Source organism: Ictidomys tridecemlineatus, chromosome 12 (assembly GCF_052094955.1).
Source record: "Ictidomys tridecemlineatus isolate mIctTri1 chromosome 12, mIctTri1.hap1, whole genome shotgun sequence".
Classification (NCBI taxonomy): Eukaryota; Metazoa; Chordata; class Mammalia; order Rodentia; family Sciuridae; genus Ictidomys; species Ictidomys tridecemlineatus.
This window is the reverse complement of record NC_135488.1, coordinates 65832621-65852668: the sequence shown is the minus strand read 5'-3', so window position 1 is coordinate 65852668 and position 20048 is coordinate 65832621. Positions and strand designations below refer to the sequence as shown.

At 38.4% G+C, this 20048-nt stretch overlaps 1 protein-coding gene across 3 annotated transcripts in view; it reads left to right on the top strand.

The window, feature by feature from the left end:
• Nucleotides 1-20048, top strand: part of Plek (pleckstrin) — a 61359-nt gene that overhangs the window by 10592 nt on the left and 30719 nt on the right. The gene's annotated exons all lie outside the window — the stretch shown is intronic.

Genomic DNA, 20048 nt, shown 5'->3' with positions numbered 1-20048 from the left:
AGTTACAATTCTGCACCTTGACCTTTTTCAATGAATAATATATCCATTCATCCATTTGTTTAGTTATTTTAATATTACAATGTTTCTTATATGTGCTGGATTCTGTTTTGGATGCTGGGGATATAGCTGTCCCTATAATGTATCATCTCATCAGCAGCTAGAGTTCCAAGTTCAGACTGGCAATAAAACTAGTAAGACACTAAAGGACTGTCTAGCACTAAGTTATGGACAGGTGGAAATAAGTCAGGGAAAACAACATGCAAACATCTTTGGTCTCATCAGTGGTCCAGCAACTACTTGCTGAGAATGCAAATATAGTTTGCCTGAACCAAGTTAAGATATATATGACTCATCTGGAAACAGAAAACATACTGCTCTAATTCCCCACTTATGTTTTTTATAGGTTTCCAGTAATGCCACCCAGGGTTTAAGTGCCTCCTAGTAAACCAGACAGCCAACTCCTGGAAAATAATATCTGTCATTATACAAGAAAACATCTTAAATGTTAAAACCCATTAAAACATTATAATTTATTGAACAATAACTTGACTATATTTCAGAGCATCTATATGCATCTATATTTGCTCTTAATTGGTGACCTAAAATACACATATTTTAGGCCTTTGCTAAGGTCTATAACCTCAAATGTTTTCTCAAGTTTTATTGTAAGCTCTGTGGCGAAAATTGATTTATATGGAGGATTGTTTAAAGGACATTCATATGAAGATGTGTGTCTGTATGTATGTTTATCTGTATTTTCCAAGTTTAATTTTGCAGATGCTTAGAGAGTTTTTATATAGCTCGTATTGTCTTGACCCCATCAAAACAGGGCCATTTCCAAGTTGAGGTAAGAATTTACTTTCTTACCTTAGATTTGTTGAGAGACTTTAAGAAATGGTTATATAAAAATCTAAGATTAAATTTATTGTAGAGTTATTTTATTCAGTGCTATTCAGTACCTTCTATATAAAAATATGTAGCAAAACTGGGCATAGTGGTGCATACCTATAATCCCAGTGACTAGAGAGCTTGAGGCAGGAGGATTGCAAGTTCAAAGCCAGCCTCAGCAACTTAGTGAGGCTCTAAGAAATTTAGTGAGACCCTGTCTCAAAATTTAAAAAATGTAAAGAACTGGGGATGTGGTTCATTGGTTAAGCACACCTGTATTCAATCCTGTATTCTTCCCACCAAAAAAAGCAAAACCCCCCAAACAGTCAATAATTAAGAACTCAATAATTAAGAGTTCATGGTAGCTTTGTTTGATCTTTGGGAAGTGAATGTTGATGTAAATTTAATGATTCCTGTTGGCTGCCTATCAACATAGCCTAGAGGTGACTTTAATCCAGGTATTGCGTGGGGCTTGCAGGCTCTGGAGTGAGGCAGATCTGGGCAGAATCCCAGCTGTTACTTTTTTGAGCTGAGTTGCCTTGAGTAAGTTATTTAACATCTCTGTCCTTGCTGTCTCCTCAGTGAGGCAAAGAAGATGATGATGAGGATGATAATAATAGCAGCTGCCTCCTTAAATTGAGAGGATTAAATGAGATTAAACACAAGTGTAGGGTTTAGCCTAATGCCAACACACAGTAAACATTCTAAAACCATTAGCTCTTATTATTATTATGGATTTATGTCAATCAGGGTGTTAAGAAGCATGTCATTTTTAAAAAGGTTGACAGCATTTGGAAGATTAACACAAGTCTTAGATGGATTGACATCTAGTCTTCCAATGCAGAGGTGAATTTTTTCTCTTTGATTATGGTTCTTGAAATCCCAGAAACTAGAGATTTGGGGAGAAAAAAAAATCAAACTATCCCAAATAAGCAAACACACAGTAATACAGAATGTAGGTGAATCCTATTTAATTCATTGGAATTACAGAGTCCAGGCGTTGGACAAAAAGTTAGATGTTAGGTATGGCAGTATCCCCTCCCAAAGTTAGTTATCAACTGTTGAAATAAACTCAGATATATTAAACTATGTCTGAGATTAAATTCTCTCTTAAACAAATGGGGAGTTTGCTTGAATCCGAATGAAAATATAGATATTATTTCTAAACTCCAGCATGTCAACATATTTTCAGAACTAAATCGTGATCTGACATTTCGCTGGGTTTGAATTCCGTGGACAAGCAGCTTCTACCACTTGCAGGGCAAGGAGGGCGGGAGAGCTCCGGTCGGGGCGCCACACCCAGCTCGCGACTGCGCAGTCCAGCTGTCATCAGCCGAGAAACTGCCGCGCGCTGCTGCAAGGAGGAGCATGTGCTGACCTAGGAATAACAGCTCGGAGCTGATGATGTCAGTAACTTTTAAAATAGCTTATTTAAGAATCTTTTCAGTGACCTCAGCTACACTTAATCCCACTTAGATCATCTGGACTGGAGCAGGAAATGTAAGAAGGAAGGGTGACAACTGGAACTCCAAGCAGCTGTATCCTAAGAAGCCCATTTTAGGAATGAACTTGTCTGAACAAGTTGAAGATTGAAGATCCCCTTGGTATCTAGTAACTATGATGCAGATATAGAACCCGTGTGTCCTCAGCTGCACAAGTCTAGGGAAAATCTAGCATTACCAGGACAGTTGCATATGGTGTTTCTCAAGCTTTGTGTGTACCTTCTGTGATAGCACCTTGAACCCTCTTCCTAGTCTTCTGTGTATTTTGGAGATTCTGAAGGGGTTGACTCCTGTGGACTCAGACACAGTCCTATCATCACCGTGGGTTTCCTCTATGGACCTTCTTTCTGTCCTGCAGCCCTTGTGTCCACTGCAGTGGGCAATGCCTGCTGAAGTTCTGCTGCTTCCAGACTGCTGATGCCTGATGTTTGAACTGAGAGCATGTCTCCCTCCAGGAGAGCCCCTCTAATGGTGCTGCTGCTTGCAGAAGTGTAAGTGGGCTAAGTCCCCACAAAGCTGCATTTAGCAGTCCAGAGCCCTCAAGTGCTGACACCAACCCAGGGTGCACTTTGGCCATTGTGGAATGACCTATTAATCGAACACCAAACTATATCTTAAAATTCCTAGTGCTGTATCTGTTACCTTGAAATGCTTATGGACTGTTAATTAAAACATGCTCTTACTAAAAACTTGACAGTTTATTCCACAGCACCTAGATCATTACAGGACATGAGAAGTTTTCAGTCTAATAAAAGGAGTTTGGTGCAAAATAAAACAAAACAAAAAGTCTTTAACTAATGCATGTTATGTTTTTCTCCCATTTATTTCTATTGCATGGCTTTTATTTTTCTACATATACTTCATAGTTCATTTTAGTTACTTTTTATTTTGCACATTTAGATTCTCCGGCATGTCTTGTTACTATAAATGAGACTGCAATGAGCATCCTTATGGCTATTTTTTCACAGCTATAAATTTTTCCTTGGGAAAGCATTCTAAGTCAAAGGGCTCATGTTTTTAAAGGTGTTTGATACCTATTTTCTGGTTGCTCTCTGAAATGGTGGGATCAACTTATATTTCCTACCATGTTCTTTTCAAGCCTGGGTGAATCACTAAAATAAATGTTTTTGTATATAAAAATCATTTCAGTGATACACATGTGTTATAACAAGTTCAAACAATATATAAGTGATTTAAGTACCAAGCGAAAGCCCTACTCCTTACTTTTCCACTCATGACCTGAAACTTTCGGTGTCATGTCAATAGTTTTGTATCCTGCCAGATGATCTTCTGTGCATGTGCAGATGGGAGAAGGTGACTAGGACATTTTGGCTTCTATTCTAATGTGTGAAAGGAAACCAGCTGAAATGCAAGATCACTTGTTTAATGAAAAACATTCATTCACCCTCTTTCATTTCCTCATTTGTTTCAGTCATTTCTGTACTGTTTGAAAGCTTACAAGTTGCTAGTATTAGGTTCATCTGTGAGGGATGCCAGTTGTTTTTCCCAAAACAATAAAAAGAAAATTTATCATCATGCCATATATGCATATTTCAGAATACTGTTTAGAAATTCAGTTGAAGATTTTTCTGTTGCTGTGCAGAGTTGATAATAAAGGATCACCCTACATCCTTTTGTCTAATCTGCAAAGAACAAGACTTCCATCCACTAGATTAGGAGTCAGAAAGCTAGTCCATGGGCTAAATTCAGCTTGACACCTGTTTTTGTATGTTGTGCAAACTAAGAATATCTTTAATATTTTTTAACAGTTTAAAAAGAATATTTTGTGACATATGAAAATTATATGAAACCCAATTTCAGTGCCCCCAAATAATGTTTCAGTCTGTAAGGGTTGCCAGTTGTTTCCCAAAACAATAAATGGTGAATTTATTATAATGTCATATATACACACTTCATATGCATATGAATGACAACCACACTCATTTATTTATGTATTCTTTGGTGACTATTATAATTTGGATCCTAAATGTCCCCCAAAGGCCCATGTATTGAAGACTTGGTCCCAGGGTAGAACTATTGGGAGGTGGTGGAACTTAGTAGGAAGTTTTCAGTTCATTGGGGACATGATTTGGGGGAGATTGTAGGACTCTCATCCCTTCCTCATTCTAGTCTTGCTTCCTGGTCATGAGATGAACAGTTTTGCTCTGCTGTGTGATCCCACCGTGATGTGCTATTTCTCCCCAGGCCCAAAGCAATCGAGTGAACCAATCATGGGCAGAAACTTCCCTTACCTAAGGTATTTGTTATAGTAACTGGAAGCTGACTAACACAGTAAATTTGTGCTGTAATGGTAGAGTTTAGAACATCTCTCATGGCTCTGAGAATCTGAAATACGTATTAACTCTCCCTTTGCAGAAAAAGTACATAAACCCCTGATTTAAATTTCCTTCCTTCTTTCCTTCCTCCCTTCCTCCCTTCCTTTCTTTTTGGTACCAGGGATTGAACCCAGGGGGACTTAACCACTGAGCCACATCCTCAGCCCTTTTTATATTTTATTTACAGACAAAGTCTCGCTGAGTTGCTTTAGGGCTTCAATAACTTGCTGAGGCTGGTTTTAAAGTTGTGATCCTCCTACCTCAGCCTCCTCAGTTGCTGGGATTACAGGCATGTATCACCGCACCCAACTTGATTTAGATTTTCAAATGAAAAAGCTGCACTACTCAACAGAAAACTCTGTTTATCAATTTAAATAAGAGGAATAATTCCATGGTGGATATTGGAAGGGAATCAGAGATCTGAGGTGCAGTTCGTAAGTGGACTCTTGAAAACTGAGTGGACATTTAGAAGAATCAATGGTTCATTCTGGAATGAGCAAGTGTGGGAAGTAGATGGTCCTTGGGATGAATAGTTGGTTTGTCTCACAGCATGCATTTAAAATTTTGGAAGTTACTAGGATGTTGTTCTGCAAAGGTGATTTAATATATTTAATATACTTACTAACAGTATATTGGAGTACCCTTGGATTCTCACTAATGCGGAAAAAAAATTCAAATCTGGGGGGCTACAAATAGTACACTCTCTTTGTTTTAAGTTGCATTTCTTTTATTACTAGAAAGGTGGGGATTTTTCTTCTTTGGTCACTTTATTTCATGTTGTTAACCCAGTTTTTTCTTGGATCATCTTTTTCTACTAGATTTGTCGGAGCTCCTCATATATTATAAATAGTAACTTTTTGTATTTGATGCTTATTTCAGATGTTTTTCCAAGCTGCCATTTATGCTTTAACTTCTAAAAAAACTAATACTAGCACTAAGCGCTAATACTGTTTACTAAGCACTTACTATGTACCAGACACTCAGCCAAGAGCTGTACATATATTCATAGCAACTTGTTGAGGTTGGGACTACTTGTACTCTATTGCTACAAATATGGAAACTGAGTCACAGAAAAACCAAATAATTTGCCCAAGGTCACATGGCTAAGAAAAAAATAGAACTGGGATTAGAACCCAGTGGCAGGCTCCTCATGACTTTTCCACACTATGTTCCGAAAGTGTTACTCAATATCTCATTTGCTCTTTTTTTTTTTTTTTTGGTACGAGGGATTGAAACCAGGAGTGTTTAAACACTGAAGCACATCCCCAGTCCTTTTTATTTTCCATTTTGAGACAGGGTCTCCCTAAGTTGCTCAGGGCCTCATAAAATTGCTGAGGCTGGCCTAGAACTTGCAATCCTCCTGCTCAGTCTTCCTAGCTGATGGGATTATTGGTGAGCACCACTGCACCCAGTTTTATTTAATCTTTACAACAGTCCTAGAGGCGGATACCATTGTTATTCATGTTTAACTAATGAGGAAACTGAGATGCAGGGAGGTGGTACAGTTAAGTGGTAGAACTGCAATTTGAATACAAGTTTGCATTCAAAATCCATTTTCTTTTCCATACAACAATTCCCAGGCATTTTTCTTTTACTTAAGGACCTTTCCTGAAAGAAGGAGGTCTCAGCTGGGTTGGCTGAGCTGAGACGGGCTTGGGAACAATTGGTTAGGAAATGTTAGAGTCACAGAACTTTGTTTAGGTCTCCTAAACTCCTTTGAAGATCTTCACAGTATTCTGATTGTGCTTATTTAGAATATTCCTTTTTTCCATTCCCAACCACACATGCATCACAGTGTGATATGACGTTATTGCACCATGGCCATTCTTTAATAGGACATGAATCTAGAATGCTTGCCTCTCGTAGTATTCTTTCGCCTTGCTCTGGACCACATCCTGCCCTACCCACTTCTGCTTTTACAAACAAGTTGATGTGAATGGTGGAGGGTGGTGCTAAAATAAACTAGCTCTGTGACAGGATACTTTCTGTATTATGGGGCAGCCTTCCAGAAAATTTACCTTCTGGTGGGAATTGGCCATGAGATGGAAAGCATATGGTGAGGAGATGGGGTCTTCATCCTCAGTACCTCGGATTTGCATAAAGGTACCAAAATGCTTAGACTCAGTCTGTTATATGAGAAATTAATAGATGAACATTGTGTAAGCCTCTGTTTTATTTTTATATGTCACCTACATGCAAAGAATACAGAAAGATGTTCAACTGTACTAATCAGAAAATACAAAAAAAAACTGTACTAATCAGAAAATACAAAAAAAAGACTCATGAGATATTATTTTACATTCACTAGATTGGGAAAAATTTAAAAGTCTGACAATGCAAATAGTTGATAGAAATATGGAATGACTAGAATTCCACTAATGAGAAAATAAATTTGTAAGTTTTGTAAAGTGATTTAACATGTCTTATAAAATATGATGCAGTAATTCCAGTCCTCAGTATATCCCCAACATCAGTGAGTACACATATGTAAAAAAAAAAAGACACATAATGATCTTAGGATCATTATACAAACAAATAAGTGGAAATAACTGCTAATATCTAGTAGCAGGAGAATTATAAGTTCAGATGTATTCATATCACAGAACATTAATCAGAAGTATAAATGAATGCACACACAAATATATGCCTCAACCTGGGTGAACCTTCAAATTATAATATTGAGTGATAAAAGCAACTTGTAGAAGAGTGTATATGATATACACTGTTTCTAGATCTTGTGCAGTATATTCTTTTCATTCTCTGAGATTACTACTTATAATAATTAATTTTTTTTGTCTTGCTCCTTGCATTATTTTTTTCCCACAGTCCTTTTAGGCTTGCTAATTTGTTTTCATTTCAGCACTTTTCTTCCTATGTCTGGCTATCTTTTGATGTCATTCATATTCAGAAATAAGGCACAGAAAGTCTGCTTGTGCTTGGGTGAAACATATCAACTTATGTTGTTCCTAGTGGTTGATGGAGCAGAGAACTTGCAGTTTCGATGGCAGTCTCCTCAAGGTCCACAGTCATTTCCCCAGAGAGGAATCCTCCAATCATCTTGCAGATGGGTGTCAGCCCACCTGCCAACAGGCTGTGCCCAAGTAGAGGGCAAGAGCTTGCTCTCACGGCTTCGTATGCAAACAATATTCCTGTTTTCAGAAAGTGCTCTATTTTCATTCTCAGCTGTGATGGTTTACTCAGAATCCTCCTTGTCTTTCTTGTTAAATCTCTCTCAAATGAGCAGCTCTCAAAGTGTGATCCACAGGCCTTTGAAGGGTCTCTCAAACCTTTTCAGTGGTCTATGATGTCAAAACTATCTTTCTAATAATACAGAGAGGTTATTTGCCTTTTAAACTGTGTTGACCTTTGCCTTGATGGTGCAAAAATAGTGGTAACACTGCTGATACCTTAGCATGAATCAAAACAGTTAGTGCATTTTCTACCATGATCTAGCCAGGGTGAAAATATGAAGGAGGAGAAGAAGGAGAAAGAGAAGGGGGAGGATAGGGAGGAGAAGGAAGAGGAGGAGGAGGAGGAGAGGAGGAGCGGGTGGGGGGGGAGGAGAAAGAGAGGGGAGAGGAAAAGGAAAGAAAGAAATACAATATACTTAGGAATGTCCCTGATAAAGACATTGAAGTAACCAATTTTGCCAAATCTTTGTCTTTCAGTACAGTCTTTTTAATATTCTGCAAGGAAAAAATATTTGTATGATTCTTGGAGTTGTGAGCTGAACTAGTCGCTTTTTTGAGGAAACATAATTTTTACTTGAAAGACAGATTGGCAAGCTATTTATTCAGATATGCATATTTGGCAGACATTTTCTTGTAGAATGATTACAACGACCCTGTCACTTTAGAGAAAATGATATTTGTTGCCTATGACATAATCCAAAACTTTCAAGTGAAAATTGCAAAAACCTTGTAGCTGTGACTATTATCTTGACAGTTTCTCAACACTTTAGGACTATTTTGATGAGTTCAGTGACAGCATTTTAAAAATGTAATTTAAACGTATTTTAGGATAAACAGTCACACTTGAAAAATCTGAATGTCTCGGTGAACCAATATTTTCCAAATCACCAATGCATTATGCTGTCAAATTGTGCAGGAGTAAAAAAGTCTACTCAAAATGCAAGTTAGACCAATAATTTCAATGTAATAGAGTATCAAAAGTTTATTGATATGGGGACTGGGGCTGTAGCTCAGTGGCAGAGTACTTGCCTAGCATGTGTGAGGCACTGGGTTCTATCCTTAGCACCGCATAAAAATAAACAAATAAAATAAAGGCATGCTGTCCATACACAAGTACAAAAAGAATTTTTTAAAAGTTTATTGATATGATTTTAAATTTTACATTACAACTAACTTTGAAGAAACTACGAGTTTTGGTGTTGTAAGAAAAATATATACAATTTTCTAAAAATACTCTTAAGACTGATCCTTTTTCCATATCTATGTGAAGTTGTATTTTCTTCAACTAAGTAATGTATCACAACAGTTTAAACACAGAAGCAGCATGAGAATATAATGCTGATTTTTTTGCAGGGGGGGGGGTACTGAAGATTGAACTCAGGGATACTGGACCACTGGGCCACATCCCCAGCCCTATTTTGTATTTTATTTAGAGACAGGGTCTTGCTGAGTTGCTTCGTGCCTCACTTTTGCTGAGTCTGGCTTTGAACTTGAGATCCTCCTGCCTCAGCCTCCTGAGCTGCTGAGATTAGAGGTGTGAGCCATGGTGCCCAGCTTGGGATGCTGTTTTAATAAGCTAGGTATTGAAGAGCTTGGAAAAAATATAAAATAGTATTTCTCATCATGGATTTTATTTTATTTTTCTCAGTACTGAGGATTGAACCCAGGGCCTTGTGCATGTCAGATACTGAGCCACACCTCCATCCCTGATGTTTGTCTTGGAAAACAAAACAGTTTTTATAGTTTAGTTTTGTAGCTCATTTGATAAAGATCACATATGAGGTAGAGTAGCTCTAAGATTAACAAATATTTTCTTAGGTCAGGCAGTGGAAGAGTGCAGAAAAGATGTGTATCTACAACCTGAGATGTATTAGAGATAATGGCAAGAATTCTTAACCCAATGCCACTAATAAATACAAAATTAATATTTATCCATCACATATTATGTACCAGGCAGTATGAGCACATCATCAATATTATTTGCAAAACATTTTTCATTAAGAAATGTTATTTGTTAAGCCAATCCCCCCAAATCAAAGGCCGAATTTTTTTTTCTGATAAGCAGATTTTGATCCCTAGTGGGGGGCATTAGGGAAGAATGGAGGCATTTGGATTGTTCAGAGGGTAGTGACGGGAGAGCTGGGGCTGTGGGAAGGATGGGAAGGATGGTAGAATGAGACAGACATTATTACCCTACATACATGTATGATTATGCTACTGGTATGACTCTACACCATATACAGCCAGAGGAATGAGAAGTTGTGCTCCATTTGTGTACAATGTGTCAAAATGCATTCTATTGTAATATATAACTAATTAGAACAAATTTTAAAAAAAGAAAAAAACAAAACAAAACAGAAGAGAGACCAGTAGAATAGAAGAAGGAGATCAGGGGGAGGGACAGGAGAGAAAGGGGAGGTACTGGGAAATGAAATTGATCAAATCATACTGATTTATTATGTGCACATTATGAATACATTATAACAAATCCAATTGTTTTATGTATAATTATAATGTGCCAATAAAAAGGGAAAAAAGATGTTACTTGTGCTATCATGTGATGGGGTTATTATTGTTATTTTTAATCAAGTGAATAACTTTAATTTCTGTTTTTAATTTTCAGTTGGTAAATGTCAATATAGAGAATCCACATAAAACAAAGCTCTTTGGGGTCCTTGGTAACTTTTTTTAGTTATGGATGGATACAATATCTTTATTTATTTTTATATGGTGCTGAGGATTGAACCCAGTGCCTCACCCATGTGAGGCAAGTGCTCTACTACTGAGCCACAACCTCAGTCCCCTGAGAAACTTTTGAAGGTACAAAGGTGCGCTAAGACTAAAAGTATGTGAGAACCATTGCTCTCTGAAGTCAGCCTCTTAATCTCTACATGGTGGCAGTGAGGCAGTTACTGGGCTGTGCTGGCTGGGAGGGAGTGGGGCTGTACCTCATCCATAAATACATTTATTTTTGGCTGCAGCCCACATTCTGGGTTTCAGGAAACAGGCTTCTCACTGACTTTACTTTCTACAAATAATTAGTTTGATAAATTTTTTGGTAATAACATATATGTCAAGTCTGTCTGTCTGTCTGTCTGTCTGTCTGTCTGTCTGTCTGTCTGTCTCTCTCTCTCTCTCTCTCTCTCTCATGGGTATTTGCTTGCCAAATCCTCAAACACTTGAAAATGTCTTTTTGAATCTTCGAATATATATGACCAATTGACTGTGAGTTGGGGAAAATTTTTGTAGCTAATTTTGTAGCTAATTTTGTAGATAATTTTCTGATTATCAATATGGCTTTCCACAACTTCCATCCATTCTTTTTTTTGAACTATTATTGAACTTGTACATGTTAAATTGGATCTTGTAAATTTGCCAGAGGCTCCAAAGCCAGAAGGATCCCACTGGTGTCAAAAACTTATACATTCTGAGGAAGATTCTAGACCAGGGCCAGTACACATTTTCTGTAAAAGAAATGAAAATAAATATTTTAGGCTTTGTGAGTCATATGATCTCTGTCAAGACTACTTAATTCTTCCATTCTGGTGTGAAAATGGCCATAGACAATATGGCAATGAATGAGTGTGGCTGTCTTCCAAGAAAATTTTATTTATGGCATGAAAGTGTGAATTTCATGTAATTTTTGTGTGTCACAAATATTATCCCTTTTTGATTTGGAAAACCATTTCAAAAGACAGAACCATTCTTGACTCATGGACCCTACCAAGACAGGTGAGGAGGGATATGTGACCTACAGTTTGGTGACCCCTGTGAGATCATCCACCATTCCCATAGGACTTGCATAACGAGTAAGCAGGTTCTACCAGCTTCAGTCAATCATAGGGCTCCTGCTGCATGCTGAAGTTGGGAAGGTAGGAAGAGGATTTCTTTGGAATCTGGTCTTTGTGTTTTCAACCCTATACCTCTGCATGGCCGGGGCGGTGGGAGCACATGATGCACTCTCCTCACACCAAGTGAGAGAGTTGTCAGGGAAAATTTTCAAGTGTTCCCAAACTGAAAGGTTTAAAGAAGGAAGACCTTGGACAGAGCTGTCCTCACTAGGACAGAATAATAATTTTAAAAATTACTGGAATAAATCTGCTCTTCCACTGCTGGAGGCTGAAAGCTTGGGTCTGGGACTGCATGCAGACCCTTTGAGGGAAGTCTGTCAGGGTAGGCTTTAAAAAAAATCCTGTGCAAGCTGGACATGGTGGTGCACACCTGTAATCCCAGGGACTTGGGAGGCTGAGGCAGGCGAATCATGAGTTCGAGGCCAGAGCCTTGACAACTTAGCAAGGCTCTCAGCAACTTTAGTGAGACCTTGCCTCACATTAAAAAAAAAAGAAAAAAAAAAGGCTGGAAATGTAGCACATGGTAAAGCACTTCTGGGTTCATTTCCTAGTACCATTTTTTTTTTCTAAAAATAAAGGATCCTGTCTAACAGGAGGGACTAACAGGAGGGATGAAGAACCCCTGACAGACAACTTGACTGCCAGAATGCACTCCAGAGGCTGAGGGTTAGAGACAGAAGGCTACCTTTCTACATCATGGGAATTGTTGTCCTCAGTGTGTGAGGGCAGCATGGAAGGAGCTGGCTGTGGTCCATGTGCCATGCACAGGTGCAAAACCAGCCAGGCAAGACTTAATCTAGAGCTGGTCCAATGAACATAGGCATGGGGCAACTGAACAAGCAGAGCTACTCATGACAAGGTCACTTCAAAGGTGTCTGTGCTCTAGGGGATTATTTATGGCCCTTAGGTTATCATGAAATGAAGAATTTCCTGATGTACAGAAATGAAGAGTTAAGGCACAAAACCTATTATATGCTCCTCTCTGCAGTCACAGGAACTAAAGCAGCTGTCCCAGATGTTAAGCCCCAGAGACAGTCCTGTTGGTGTGTCTTTCATCATACCCATCATCTTCCTGATACTCTGGACAGATCACCAAAAGGACCTAGCAAGTGGGGCTGGAAAAGGAGCCAGGCTAGAGTGCTGAAACCAATTGTAACCTCTGCCTCTCTACTTCAGGTTGCAAATGGGCTCAAGGAAATACTGAAATTAAAAAAAAAAAACAGTTTGCAATATTTTACATTATTATGGACTAGAACTATAAGATTATTATTTTAATTTGGATTTTTTAAAAGCTAAGTGATATTAAGAAATCTATGAGTCCTGCCCAAGATTCCATCCAAGGGGCAAAGAAAAAAGAACTGTCAGTCTGGAGGGGTTAGGGGATTGAGAATAGGGGATTATTGATCACATTGGATAGGAGGAATAAGTTCTTGTGATTGTAAAATTTTTAAATAGTGAATCTTCTGTGACATGAATTATAATCCAATAAAAATATTGTAAATAAAAAACCTGTCGAAGTGAGAAGTGCTGAGGGAAGAAAAGTAGTTGCCCTCTGTGCTTGTGCTTTCCTGAATGTGTTATATTCAGGGCTATCAAATCTTTTGGTGTCTGTTGATTTTGTTTGTTTGTTTGTTTGTTGTTCTTCAGGAAGGGGAATCTATGTATTTTGGTGATAGAGTTATCAAACGTTTTGTCCCTGTTCATGACATTCAATCTGAAACAAAACAAAACAAAAAAAGTAAGCAAAATTTTAGTCTCATTGTATCTGGGCAGGAGTGCTTCACTGAACGAGGGTCCTGTTGCATAAAAGGAAAAGATACTCCTTCTCCAGAGCCAGGTTCAACTTGTGCTGAAGTGCAGGGCTGGGGGGCCTCAGAGTGGATCTTGGCCTCCAGTTGCCCCCAGAGCTGGCCACCGTTGTGCAGTCAACAGAACTGCATAAGGGTTCTGTATTCCTGCAGCTCCCCCTAGCATAGCTTTCTTTAGAAAGATTGCCTTCAGTTCCAGGCAGAAGAGCCACTCTCCTCCTTCAGATGGCATGCAGATGGCATGCTCTCTGTGCCAGGTGTGAACTGGCAGGCATTTCCCAGAGGCACATCCTGTGCACTCCGTGTGCTGCACACCTCCAAATATTCTAGCAGAACTGACCTTCAGCATGGAACCTCAGCAGTCCACACCTCCAGCAGGCACTGCTTTCCCACTTGTCTGTGTTAATGGAATTCTTCTAGAGGATCCATCCTCTTAGTTTTTGGTCGTTGTTGGTATCAAATCTTTATTTAATAATACTTTAAAAAAATCTGAAATCTGAATACAGTTGTCTGGATGGACTCCAGAAACCCAGAGAGTTATACTCTCCGTTTAAATCTTGAACTTAACCAAGGCACCCCCTTTAAAGGGCAATTGTCTGTACATCGATAACTCTCAGGGGGAGAGGAAGAATGGACTAACATTCCCATTGAAAAATCTACTTTTATTTAAGCTAGAGTCTTGTTGAACAAAGTGTTATGAACATAATAATATGGATTATGTTGTAATCATATCACAATCTTCAGTTTTATATGATAAAGCTTAAGAAGTTGAAGATGAATCAGAAATGCTTTCTTTTTATTAAAACAACTTTTTATTTTAGAATAGTTTATTTATTTATTTTCTTAGAATAGTTATAGATTTGAGGGTAAATTAAAATAGCACAGAGTTCTCATGTACCTCATACCTTATAAGTAAAGAAAGTCTCTTTTTTTATATTTGCATAATAAACAATTGCCTTCAAAGATATAGCGTCTCCTTCCAGAGCAAAGAGCAGATTCATTTACTCTTTAGTGTAATAAATATAACATGTCCCTAAAAGACAGCAGTTGGGGGCAAGAGAACCAATACAAACATTTAACTTATCCTATTTACTGTGCTGGGAGTAACTAAACCCTTTGTCTCATTAGCAATCCACAAGTCCCTGGGCATGGTGTGCACTCCTGTAATCCCAGCAGCTGAGAAGCTAAGGCAGGAAGTTCAAGAACTGAAATCCAACCTCAGCAATTTAGCAAGGCCCTAAGCAATTTAGTGAGACCCTGTGTCAAAATAAAAAAAATAATAATTAACAAAGGAGCTGGGTGCATGTGATGAAGATTTTCTCCCATTCTGTAGACTCTGTCTTCACATTATTGATTGTTTCCTTTGCTGAGAAGAAGCTTTTTAGTTTGAATCCATCCCATTTATTGATTCTTGATTTTACTCCTTGAGCTTTAGGAGTCTTGTTAAGGAAATTAGTTCCTAAACTGACGCAATGAAGATTTGGGCCTACTTTTTCTTCTATTAGGTACAGGGTCTCTATTTGAATGCCTAAGTCTTTGATGCACTTTGGGTTGAGTTTTGTGCATGGTGAGAAATAGGGGTTTAATTTCATTTTGCTACATATGGATTTCCAGTTTTCCAGCACCATTTGTTGAAGAGGCTATCTTTTCTCCAATGTATGTTTTTGATGCCTTTCTCTAGTATGAGATAATTGTATTTATGTATGTTTGTCTCTGTGTCAGATAGAGTATTAATCCCCAGGGTATATAAAGAACTTAAACCCAACACCAAAAACAAACAAACCCACAAATAACCCAATCAATAAATGGGATAAGGAAATGAACAGACACTTCATGGAAGAAGATATACAATCAATTAACAAATATATGAAAAAATGGTCAACATCTCTAGCAATTAGAGAAATTCAAAATTACTCTAAGATTACATCTCACTCCAGTTAGAATGGCAATTATTAAGAATATAAGCAACAATAAGTGTTGGTGAAGATGTGGGGGAAAAGGTACACTCATACATTGCTGGTGACACTGCAAATTGGTGCAATAACTATGGAAAGTGGTATGGAGATTACTCAGAAAACTTGGAATGGAACTACCATTTGACCCAGCTCTCCCACTCCTCGGCTTATACCCAAAGGACTTAAAATCAGCATGTATAATGACACAGCCACATCAATGTTTATAGCAGCTCAATTCACAATAGCTAAAATATGGAACCAACCTAGGTCCCTTTCAACAGAGAAATGTATAAAGAAAATGTGGTATATATACACAATGGAGCATTACCAGCCATAAAGAAGAATGAAATTATGGCATTTGCCAGTAAGTGGATGGAGCTAGAGAATATCATACTAAGTAAAATAAGCCAATCCAAAGAATAAAGCTCAAATGTTTTGTCTGATATGAAGATGATAATTCACAATAAGTTGGGGGCGTGGCTAGGGAAGAAGAGAGTTACTTTGTATTAGACAGAGGAAGGGGTATGAGAAGGGAAAGAGTATGGGGCTAAGAAGGATAGTAAAATGAATCAGACATTATGACCCTATGTGCATATATGATTACATGACTGTTATAATTCTACATGGTGTATGAAGAATGAGAAGTTATACTCCATTTATCTATAATGTGTCAAAATGCATTCTACTGTCATTTGTAACTATTTGGAATAAGTAAAAAAAAATAAAAAGGGGGGCTGGGATGTGGCTTAGTGGATAAGCACCCCTGGGTTCAATCCCCTGTATGAAACAATATCTACATCTATATCTGTATTTGTATCTATATCTTCACTTGTTTTGACAAAACTGGCAGGCTGACTTGTTAGCTTGCAGTTGGGTGAAATATCAGACTCTTCACAGGTTTGGACATCTTTCCCTTAATTTAGGATCCTTAATTTAGGATCACTGATATTTCTCAGCTAAATTTAAGGTCTTTTTTTTTGAGTTGCCAATGCTAAAGAATAAATTTTAAGAAGAGATACAACTGTGACTCTTACATATGAAAAATCAAAATTTATTGAAGTGTTAACTCCTGCATGGGATAAGGAACCAGCCAGATGTCACAACTCACTGAAAAGAGAGATCAAAGACAAATTTACATGGAGTAAAGAAATGTTGAAGTGCAATTCTAATTTTAATTGAATTAAAACTGACTTTTTCCATGGGAGGGTACTGGGATGAGGAAAAGGGTAGAGGTGGTCTAGGGAAATGGAGTTTTCATTCTTGCAAGAATTATTTGCTTTGCTGTCAGTTATCTGCAATTTTAGAGTTGCAAAATGATTCCAAGACAAGGAAAATTACAAACACCAAAGAATCAACCTTATGAAGGTTTACTGTAAATAACACAGAATTTTACATTGGAAACACATAGTAATCTTTTTTTTTTTTTTTCCAAAGTCTTACTTTTTCCTTACACCAATAAAATGTGCTAGAAGAATGTTTCCAAGGTTATGGATCAAATGTGGGAGAATCAAAAGAATGACAGGATGAGGTTTAATAAAGTAAACCTGTTCAGGTACATAGGAAAGATATTGGAAGAAGTTCTAATGACCTGGGCATGAGGTCTGACAAAAAAGAACACTTGCTGGAACTCCCTCAAGTCCCAAATCCTATCGATTCAGGCAGTTCTCTCTACTGACCACAAGGTGTTGCTAAGCAGGCATGATGACCCAGGGCAGGAGGAGAAGGAGTCCAGTGGCAACATCTAATCCACCAGTTGTTCCATTGCTTCAAACATTTGGGGAGTCCCAAGACGTTTATTCCTACATCTATTCCAAGGCCTCGCACATAGTAAAGTCTTATTCATGAATAAGACTCAGTCCAAGTTTCTTGAAATGAATTATTCAGAACACAGGGAGTACTTTAATACTGTAGGCATTAAAAAAAAAGTTTAAATAGCATGACATTTCTGTGTAAAGAACTTAAAAACCTAATGTTATGGTTTGTATCTTAAGTGTACACCAGAGGTCTCTGTGTTAAAGGCCTGGGTCCCAGCTGATAAAGTTATAGTTACCATTGAAACTTTAAGAGGTGGGGTGTGGTGCAAGGGAGTGAGATCACTGGAGGTGTGCTCTTGGAGGGGATATCTGGAGCTCTGCCCCTTCTCTTTCTGCTCCCTGGCTGCCACAAGGTGAACAGTGTTGCTCTAGCACATGTTCCCTTGCCAAGGTGTTCTGCCTTGCCCCAGTTCCATAGTGATGAGGCCAAGTGACCATGGATTGAAGCCCAAACAATCCTCTCTTCTTTTTAAGTTTTTCATCTCAGGCATTTTGTCAGAGCAATGGAAAACTGACTAATACATCTTCTGATCATGCTAGGACAAAGGTAGAAAGGATTCCAAATTAGAAATCAGTTGGTCAATGAAAAGAAGACAAAATGAAAAGTAGCCATGAATAAGACTTTAGTTAATGTATTGATGGTGGTTTCCATTGCCGGTACAGATACAGCAAAATACTTTCTTGAATGTAAACACAGCAAATCATTCCTTTAATTTTTTTTTGTTTTGCTCAGGTGTCATCAAATGTTAATTCCTCTCCTTCTAACTCCAATGCTTTCTAATAATTTCTAATTAACTTTGGTGCAATGAGAAATGGATGGCAAGTTATCTACAATTTTATGTAATCTATATTAATAGGAAAAAAATTGAAAAATAGAGGAATCATGACTGCTGATTAGAAACATAGTTGGAAAGAAGGAAGAGAATGAATCAGGAAGTTCTCAGAGAATCTCGAGCACTGAAATTCTTCCTTCCCCTAATGTTCCTGGCTCCTCCGACCTTCAAGGGCATCTGTTGAGTTTCCCCATCTAGGGACCTCTCACTCTTTTCCTACTTCTGCATCTTCCTTTTATTTTGGGGGAAAACCCCTGCCCCCATGGTGCATGGCCTACTAGGGCCATCAGTCCACATGCTACCCCTTGAGATTCCTGGGAGGGAAGCTTCAAGTTGAACTAGACCACTCAGCGCCCTGATACCTGGAGATTGCCACAGGCCACAAAAACCACCAGACTACTTTCACCTTGATGCCCCAAAGAGATGGGCTTTTGGTTTTTACTTTCTGGAATCCTGCAGTGTCCTGGTTCTTGTCCCTCCAGAGACCCAAGTCTTCACTCTTCCTTCATGTCTGTGAGCCATCCTATTCTCTTCCAGTAAATTCCTATGTGCCTATAGTAGCCAACATTGGTTTTTGGCAATTACAGTCAAAGAACACTGACTGGTATAATAAGGAAAGGGAACTAGTTAGAAATCTAGTCCTATGATTACTTCTATGATCTCTGTTGAACTAATTATTGGAAAGGGCCAATTCTGGGATAAATGGAAACTTGCCTTGAAGATGAGGGATAACTAACATTTATGGATATTTACTGTGTTCCCAGACACTTCTGAAATTATGGGTATTGTTTCATTTAATCTTCAGAATGACCCCATTGGATAGGTTCTATCATCCCTATTTTATACAGGAGAAGACTGAGGCACAGAGTGATTAAATAACTTGCCCATCTTCAATGTTAGCTTTTCAAAGGTGCATTTGTTTTCTAGGGCTGCCATAACAAATCATCACATAGTGGGTGGTTGAAAACAGCATCATGTATTGTCTCAGAGTTCTGGAGGTTTCAATTCAGCAGAGCAATGTTCTCCATGACACTCAAAGAGAGAACCATTGCTTGCCTCTTCTAGCTTTGGGGGCTGCTGGCAATCCTTGGCATTGCTTGAGTTTTAAATTCGTCACTGTAACCCTGCCTCTATCATCACATGACTGTTTTCTCTCTGTGTGGCTCTTCTTTTCCTTTATAAAGAGAACAGTCACATTGGATTAAGGGCCCCTCTGCTCCAGCATGACCTCATTTCAACTTAACTATTTACATCTATAGCCACCCTATTCCAAAAATGTCGCTTTCTGACGTTCTTGAGGTTACGACTTCTTTTTTGGGGGGGAGACGCAATTCAATCCATAACCAAATTGTCTATAGGAATAGTTCGAAAAAGATTTCTGTAGTCAAGCAAGTTTGGGAAGCTGTTATGGCAATCATTATGTGGTACTTGATGTTTAAATGGTTAATCTGTAAGCTCATTCACCAAATTGGAACTATAATAAACAGTTTCTCAAACATGTTTGATCGCAGACTTCTTTTTATAGGCCTGTTGTGGGGTGAGTGTCCACTGTGGGCACTGCTGTCATACCTAGTGGGAGGCAGGGGCCCCCTGGTGTGGTTCCTCCCTTCTGTTCTTGTTTCACCTCTCACCTGCTGAGTCATCTTGAGAAAACCGCTTTCTTTATTCAAGCCTGAGTTTCCTTATTTCTAAGATAGGGGCAGCAATATACTTCCCCTCTGGGATTCTTTTTTTTTTTTGTGGAGGGGGGTATTGGGGATTGAACTCAGGGACACATGACCACCGAGCTGCATCCCCAGCCCTATTTTGTATTTTATTTAGAGACAGGGTCTCACTGATTTTCCTAGTACCTTTTGCTGAGGCTGGCTTT